The 8,215-nt window shown below is 38.0% G+C and overlaps 1 pseudogene across 4 annotated transcripts; it reads left to right on the top strand.

The window, feature by feature from the left end:
* Positions 1–2,237: 2,237 nt before the first annotated feature.
* On the top strand, positions 2,238–7,703 carry LOC147539280 (protein transport protein SEC13 homolog A pseudogene; annotated as a pseudogene). Of its 4 annotated transcripts, none has more exons than XR_015226078.1 (2): positions 2,238–3,762; positions 7,328–7,703. The product of XR_015226078.1 is annotated as a protein transport protein SEC13 homolog A pseudogene, transcript variant X4 (transcript). The 4 variants fall into 4 exon arrangements; XR_015226077.1 differs by lacking the exon at positions 7,328–7,703 and adding an exon at positions 5,177–5,909; XR_015226075.1 differs by lacking the exon at positions 7,328–7,703 and adding an exon at positions 4,830–5,225.
* Positions 7,704–8,215: the final 512 nt, after the last annotated feature.

The following is an 8,215-nucleotide window of genomic DNA, read 5'->3' as shown; positions in this document are numbered from 1 at the left end:
TGACGCATCATATACAAGGGCATGGGTGAGGGGGTGCAGCTGCACCGGCCCCGTGAGGTCCCCATTTTGGGTTGTGGTAAAGAAATTCTATAGTATAGGTCATATTATATCCTAACTTAGTATGTAGGTCAGGTGCGGGATTTATCCTCTGTTTTGAGGTTCCAAGTTTGAAACCTTTCACAACCTTAATAATTTAATTATGTTTACTAGATTTCAGTTTCTATAGGCGCCCCATGCCATTGTAATGTTGTTGGGCTTCACTTTCTGCAGGCGCTCCATATACAAAATAAAAGCCCAAATTCAATGATTCATAATATCATAAATTTTCTAAAGGCTACCTAGCATATATTTTCTACCTCAAGTCTCTATGGGCGGCCGACACCATTTTACAATTTAACCGTGTTCGAGTCTCTAGGGGTGCCCCATACCCAAAATACAAAGTTCACTTTAACGAATTGTTCAGAACCCTTATTGACATTCTAAAGGCTACTCTAGTATCTAATTTATATCTTTAACAAAAAAAAAGGAAATAGTATCTAATTTATAGTTTTTGCCTATCTCTCTCTCCAATATGTAATAGTCTTTCCTTGTATAATTGAGATCTATATACGGGAGAGAGACGGTTATCCTAGAGAGAGAAAGAGAGATTAAGATCTAGTTTTTCCGGCGAAGTTTTCCTCTTTTATTCTTTCTTTTTTTCTATTTTCTATTACTTTCTCTCCCTATTAGAAATTTATATCACCCTAAATTGATCCAAAATGGAAATTGACCGTAGACGAACAAACCCTAAACTCCACCAATGAAGTCGAGGAAATCAACGAATCCTTCCAGTGTTGCGTCTGCCTGTTAGTATTTCTTATGAAAAGGGGATCAGTACTCGTCTTATGTGGAAGTTTTAGGGTTTGAATGCCAGTTCTGGTGCATCATATTTTGTCTTTTATTATCATATGGTTCTGAGTGAAATTTTGGTTAGACTCAAAATACCTTTTGTCGAATTGGATAGTCTATCTTCTTGCATAACAGAGCAAAAGTAAAGAAGAACTAGAGAGAGAGAAACCTTCACTAACATACACATACATGCATACCCAAGATCCAATCTTGCTTTATTTCTTGCTTCATTTATACCCATTCTAAAGATCTTTTCCCTACTTATACCAAATACCCAATCAAAAGAAAGATATCTTAATTATGATTCAAAGGATTTTGTTTGGTTACATCAAACTATGGATCAATATAATCTTTCATAAGTCTTAGGCAGGGAAGAAAATTTTGAATCATCAAATGGTTTAACTTCTCTGGTTTTGTTGATTGACCAATTCAAACAAGATGAAGAAGAAGATAAAGATGAAGATGAAGATAGAGATGGGTTACTGTGTGTGGTTTGTTTGTGTGAGTGAAGATATGGGGCAGTGGGTGGTTGCATTGACGGCGGTTCCCCTGTGGTGGTGGTTCTCCGGCGATGAAGACAGTTTTCCGGTGATGAAAACGATTTTTCGGTGACGGCGACGATTTCCCGGTGAAGACTACAGTGGTTATTTTAGCATTAGTATTACTTTTTGTCGACCTCTAGGGTCTTTTCATTCGCGACCTTTAGGGTCTTCTCATTCATGACCTTCAAGGTCTTCTCATTCTCGACCTTTAGGGTCATTTTATTGAGTCTGTGTCTAGTCCCATTTCTTTCTCTTCATGGTGCACTTTGCATTTAAAGGTATGAAACTCTCATGAAGTTTTCAAAGGAGAGAAATAAGATGTATTATCCATGTAAACAATGTGATTTTGTCACTTATTAATGGAAATGGTTCCCTTGGCTTCAAAAAAAAAAAATATATATATGTAATAGTCTTTCATGTCTTTTCTCCCTAATAAACATACTTCATACGTCTTCCGGTTAATTTTTCTTATGCAACACATTTTTCGTACTTGTTTGCTTCTAAGTTTTATGTCATACTTATTGTATGTGAATATTTGTTTTGATTAGTAGTGAGTTAATTTGTTTTCTTAGACTGATATAACTTCATCGAATGTAGTTTAAATAGTTTTGAAGTTAATCATTGAGATATTAATACTTTTTATTTGAGTTAATTCTTATATGGCCCCCTATTTTGTGACCAGCTTCCTTTACGGCCCCCTTTTATTCGTAAATTCAAATATGACCCCCTTTTCTTAACACCGTCAGTCAACTTTTAAGGTTAATCTTTTTGTTTCCATATTTACCCTTCTTATAAGAATGATTTCAAAATTCAAAATTGACCCCCTTTTAAATTTGGGTCAATTTCCAAAAACTTATAGCTACTTTAGAAAAAACTAGGGGGCCAAAATAGAATACATATAAAAAAAATTTAAAAACACCTCACCTCTCCCTCTCTCTCCTCCACATCATGTATTCCGCCACCTCATCATCTTCTCCGATGATGGTCGCCGATCGGCCAAATTTTCCGGCAACCTTCAAAATTTTTTTTTTTTATCTTTCTCTAACTAATCTCTCTCCCATCTCTCTCTCTCTCTCATTTCTCTCTCTCTCTCTAATTTCTCTCTCTCATCTCACTATAATTCCGACGAAGGGGAGGAGCCCCTTCGCCGGAATAACCAGACCTTGAAGAAAACGGGTTCAACTTCAATACGAACTGGTTCCAATTACGAACTGGTTCAACTTCAATATCGTTGGGTTTTCTAAACGGTTTGGACGGGTGAGACCAGAAATAGACATACTATAACTTCCTTAGATCTGAGAAGGAAACGAAAGAAGAAGAAATCTGCGTTCTCCTTTTGCGAATTAGGGCTCAGAAATTTCCCCTTTCTCTCTCTTGGTAACAATTTCTAATCTGAATTCGGAGATGCCTTCACAGAAGATCGAAACTGGTCATCAAGATACAGTTCATGATGTCGTAATGGATTACTACGGGAAACGATTAGCAACAGCTTCTTCTGATAACACCATTAAGATCATCGGTGTTACAAGTAATAACTCTTCTGGTTCTCAACATCTCGGAACCCTAACTGGTCATCAAGGACCTGTTTGGCAAGTTTCTTGGGCTCACCCAAAATTCGGATCAATCCTTGCTTCTTGTTCTTATGATGGAAAAGTAATAATTTGGAAAGAAGGTAATAGTCAGAATGAATGGACTCAATCTCATGTTTTTGGTGATCATAAATCTTCTGTTAATTCAATTTCTTGGGCTCCTCATGAACTTGGTCTTTGTTTAGCTTCTGGATCTTCTGATGGATCTATATTTGTTTATACTGCTAGAGTTGATGGTGGTTGGGATACAAATAAGATAGATCAAGCTCATTCTGTTGGTGTTACTTGTGTTTCTTGGGCACCTTCAATGGCTCCTGGTTCTCTTGTTGGAGGATCTGGTAATTTTGAACCAGTTCAGAAACTTGTATCTGGTGGGTGTGATAATACTGTTAAAGTTTGGAAATTGAACAATGGTACTTGGAATTTGGATTGTCATCCAGGGCTTCAGATGCATACTGATTGGGTTAGGGATGTGGCTTGGGCACCTAATTTGGGTTTGCCAAAATCAACAATTGCTAGTGCTTCTCAAGATGGGAAAGTTATAATTTGGACTGTGGGGAAGGAAGGAGATAAATGGGAGGGTAAAATTTTGAAGGATTTTGAGACTCCTGTTTGGAGGGTTTCTTGGTCATTGACTGGAAATATATTAGCTGTAGCAGATGGGAACAATAATGTCACTTTATGAAAGGAAGCTGTTGATGGAGAATGGCAACAGGTTACAACTGTGGAACCATAGATTTCAGGTTTCTGATCTTTTTTTTACTTCCATCTTTTACTTGACATGAGTGGTTTCATTATTTCTTGAAGTTGTTTAGTTAGGGATCATGGATTAGGTTTCCTTTAACATAGTTGATGCTGTTATCGACAGTAGGTATACATGCTAGGTATCGACCTTCTTTAATCTCAAGATAAGATTTCGGCTTAATCTTGGCGTTATCTTACTGTTTTGATTCTTGCAAGGAATATATAGATTGCGAAAACTAGATAATTTAGATATTAAGCTAATTGTCGAATCAGAGCACATAACCCATGTCAATGATAAAATATGTTGTATGGATAAAATTAGACAAGTAGTTGGGTTGCTAGAGTATAATGATAAATTTAGACACAAGAACATTGTGATGGGGAGATTATTCATAGCGAGGGAGGTTTTGAGTCGAGCAATTAGAAATTCATAGTTGTTTGTCAGACATTGGCTTTGTTGTCAAAAGGTGCAGCTAGGGGGTTGCCTCCTTTCTAGGGGGAATCCCCTGGTTTCCCCGGTTGGCGTCTCGGCTCACATGCTATTAGAGGCGACAAGGGGGCATCCTTTCTGAAATGAAAAATTAGGGCCGAAGACCAATTGACCAATAGAAAATCAGTTTCCCTCTTTTCCTTTTTTCCTAATCGGATGGAGAGAAAAAGAAGAGTTCTTCACATCTTCTTCAACAGTTATCTTCTTTACTTCTTCTCCAACGCTCCAGCCTCCAAGCTCCCATCTTCTTTCACTTCTTCAGTTCTTCACCAACTTCAAAGGTTAGAGTTTGTTTTCTGCATCTTCTACTTCACTTCTTTTCTCCACTTCTCATATCATTGCTGCTGCCCTAGGCCCCTGTTTCTTCTTCTTCCTGTTATCTTTTTTTTTCCCTTCTCTAGGGTCATGTTCGATCAGTCGAACAACCACGTCTCACTCCTACTGTGAAATTTGGGATACATTCTATTTATTGTAGTATGTATGACTTGTACCGGAGGTGGAGTACAAAGGAATAGGCAGCTGCTACCTTTTTGTGTTGCGATTGCCTAGGATCGCCTAATACAACATAACTTGTAGGTGATTGCTGATAGCTGGCATGATGTTATACGTTAAGACGTCAAAGAACGGAGGCGCAGATCCATGAGTTGCCTACCAAATTTGTCTAGAAAGGATGACGGTTTATAGATCTTTACAGATTTTTTTTGTTTCCATCAGTTGGTTGATTGACTCTGACAATCTCTGTAGTACACCTGCATTTGATATTATTACATAATGTTTCCTTGATACGGCTTTTGTAGTGTTTATTGATTGGGTTCTGGTTAAGAGCTCAAGCTTAATGTGTCCATAAGCACAACGATTCTTAATGCCCGGATCGCTTCTTTTTGCTTATTAGTTCTTCAATTGTTCGGTGGATTATGAATCAGGTTGATAATCATTGGTGTTGATGAGTGGAAGTTGTTTTACCTATTTCAATGCTTTTTTCATTGCACTAAAGATTGATATTTTAGACGAAATTGTTTGGGATTATGGAGCAGGATTCTTTAACATAGAATTCGATCACATTAACAATGTCAATGAAGATATGTCATGACTTTTAAGGATGGAAGTAGTTACCTAAGTTCCAGATTAAAGTTGCGATGAGAAATTAGACATATGAACAATGTGGTTCTAAGTGGAGCATTAGAAATGTTGGTAGCCGTTTGCTAGACGTACTTGTAGGTGATTCCGTATAGCTAGCATGTGTTTATATGTTAAGACATCACAAAGTTGAAGAGCAGATTGAGATAATTTACCTATACATTGGTACTACTATGATGTGATATATATCTGAGCTAGCAGGAATGTGATTGTCGGATTCAAATACTCTGTCAGGATGGAATGCTCCCGGTTTGGTTATATTTAGTATCCAAATTATCAAGTATTAAATAATTGCTGTGAGTTGAGGTTGGCTTTGAGTTTGGATGATGGACATAGACTTAGTAGTATCTGTTGCTTATTTTAGTTTCGTACGGTCTTGTAGTCGTCGAGTTTGTTGCTAAAAAATAACAACTCTGTAATAGATGGAGCTTCTGAATGTACAAGGTCACCCGCTGCTTGAAGTGTAAGAATTTTCCTAGTGGCCGAGAATGATTAGAATTGTTTGTTCTATGCTACAAATGGTCTTCTAACGTAATCATAACGAGGTAGAACATTGTGTGAAATTTAATTTGCCATAACGTTAAAGACATTCATGATTGACCCTTGTTGGCAGGAAAATTAGATCCACCTTGTTAAGAGTTGCAAAACCAATCCGTAAGGGTCAAATACCAGCAGGTCATATCGTCTATTAGGCAAGTAAGGAGAGGAAACTCGGGGATTGAGCAGTCTATAAGCAGTCAGGAGAGGACACTTGATGATTGAGCTGATCATACTTGGCCTGGCTCATACCCCATGAGTCAGCAACACAGTTCACCCACAAGCAATCGGTTCAAGTTGAACCACCCACACAAGTGAGAAAACATAGTTAAGATCTCTGGTAAGAACCGAGATGTATCATGCCTAGGCCGGCTGTGAACAGATAGGTAGTAATTACAAATAGTAATTCTCTAAACTTGAAACACTTAATAGATACTAGCCTTGAAACACTTAACATATTTGTACAGAATCAAATACCCATTACAAGTAACTTCTATTAACATATTTAAACGGAGTTAAACACCCTGTGGAGATACGTACTAAACTACTATAACTCAATATTCTCGAAGATAACTGATTCTGGTTTATGTACAAGGAATGACCATCATGGAAGTTGTATGGGTCTTGGTGTTTTCTTTGTTTTGAGGAAAGCACTTGCCGTGGATGAGGGTTAGGCTTCAAGTTCAACAACCAGAAACATGTACGAGACTTGTGTTTCCAGGGCTCAAGAGCCTTGGACTACCCAAGTGCTGCAACATAAACTAGATTTTAGTTAAAACTCAAAATTCGTGAAACGAAAGTGGCTCCAGGGCTGAAGAACCTTGGACTACCTAAGTGCTGCAACATAAACTAGATTTTAGTTAAAACATAAAATTAGTGAAACCAAAGTGGCGCAGGAGAGGGAGTCGGGTGAAGGCAATTTCTCTTCAACCGCATCGTCTTCAACTTAATTTTTTGGTCGCGGCTTTGGGACATAAAAAAAGAACTCCGGGACATAAAAATTTTGGTCAACAAGATTGACATAGGGGCGTCTTCCTTTTGGATCCAAAAATTGACTAAATTGTGTTTCGTCCCCTAATCTTCATCTCCAAAGTTCCTTCTAATTCTGCTACATCACTTAAAGACGAAGCTTTACTACAAGGAAGCTTAGGAAGATGCTTCCGCTTATTGGTTGTTTGGGTTTTGGCGAGACAGGTTTGATTACTTGATTAACCACCTTATGTTAAACCATTCGATCATTCTTGTTGGTCTTATTCGCAAACTTCTTATAATGGTCTCTTTCGTTGCACCAACAGAACTTTTAGGGTTTGTGGTTTCTCTTCTGGTTTTTTAGGTTTTTGTGCCTTCTACTCGGGTTTTGTAATTGTTTATTTTACAAAAATCGGTATTGTGGAATCCAGGGTAAGGAAGAGAAGAAGTAGATGAGAGACCGAGTGAAGAGGCAAAAGAAGCTACATCAGACTTGATAAGTTCTATATCTTGATAGTCTTTCACTTTCTTTTCGAAATCACCATTACTAATGGAGAAGCTCAAAAGAGAGAGATTCGAAAATGGTGGTGGTCGAAAGTTTGAAATATCAACCTTGATGGAGATTGATTGATCGGAGAGAGAGAGAGAGAGTAGCCGAGTGGTATAGAGAAGGAGAAGAGAACTTGGTAAAATATTTCTTGTGTATTATAACAATTAGTGCACAACCCTATTTATAGAAGTAAAATACTAATCCAAGTACAAGTACCGTTCTTATTTGTTATATACAAAACACTCTTGATAGTTATCTTAATACTGATGACCATCCAAAACCCTAATGCTAAACCGATCGGGACCTGGTCGGGTTAGATAGGCGGCTCGCTTATCCTAATACTTCCCCTCAAGTTGGAGCAGGAATGGTAATCAGGCCCAACTTGCTAGTAAGCTTTTGTAAGGCTTCAGCTCCAAGTGGCTTCGTAAAGATGTCTGCGAGTTGTTCGGAAGTCGGTGTGTATTGAGGGTGAATGAGTTTTGATTTTATCTTTTCACGAACTAAGTGACAATCTATTCAATGTGCTTAGTTCGTTCATGAAAAACCGGATTATCTATTTCAACGTGAAGAGCTGCCTTATTGTCACAATGCACAGGCATTGGATTGGGGTGCGAAATACCAAAATCTTGTAGAAGGGTTTTAGCCATTGAAGTTCACATGTTAGGGTGGCTAAAGCCCGATATTCTGCTTCAGCGGAAGAGCGAGCAACCGTATGTTGTTTCTTGGATTTCCAGGACAACGAACTAGATCCTAACATGGTAAAATATCC

This window comes from Eschscholzia californica, unplaced genomic scaffold, assembly GCF_041429995.1.
Source record: "Eschscholzia californica isolate CP2 unplaced genomic scaffold, dmEscCali1.0.p SCAF_5, whole genome shotgun sequence".
NCBI lineage: Eukaryota > Viridiplantae > Streptophyta > Magnoliopsida > Ranunculales > Papaveraceae > Eschscholzia > Eschscholzia californica.
This window is presented reverse-complemented; position numbering and strand designations above follow the sequence as displayed.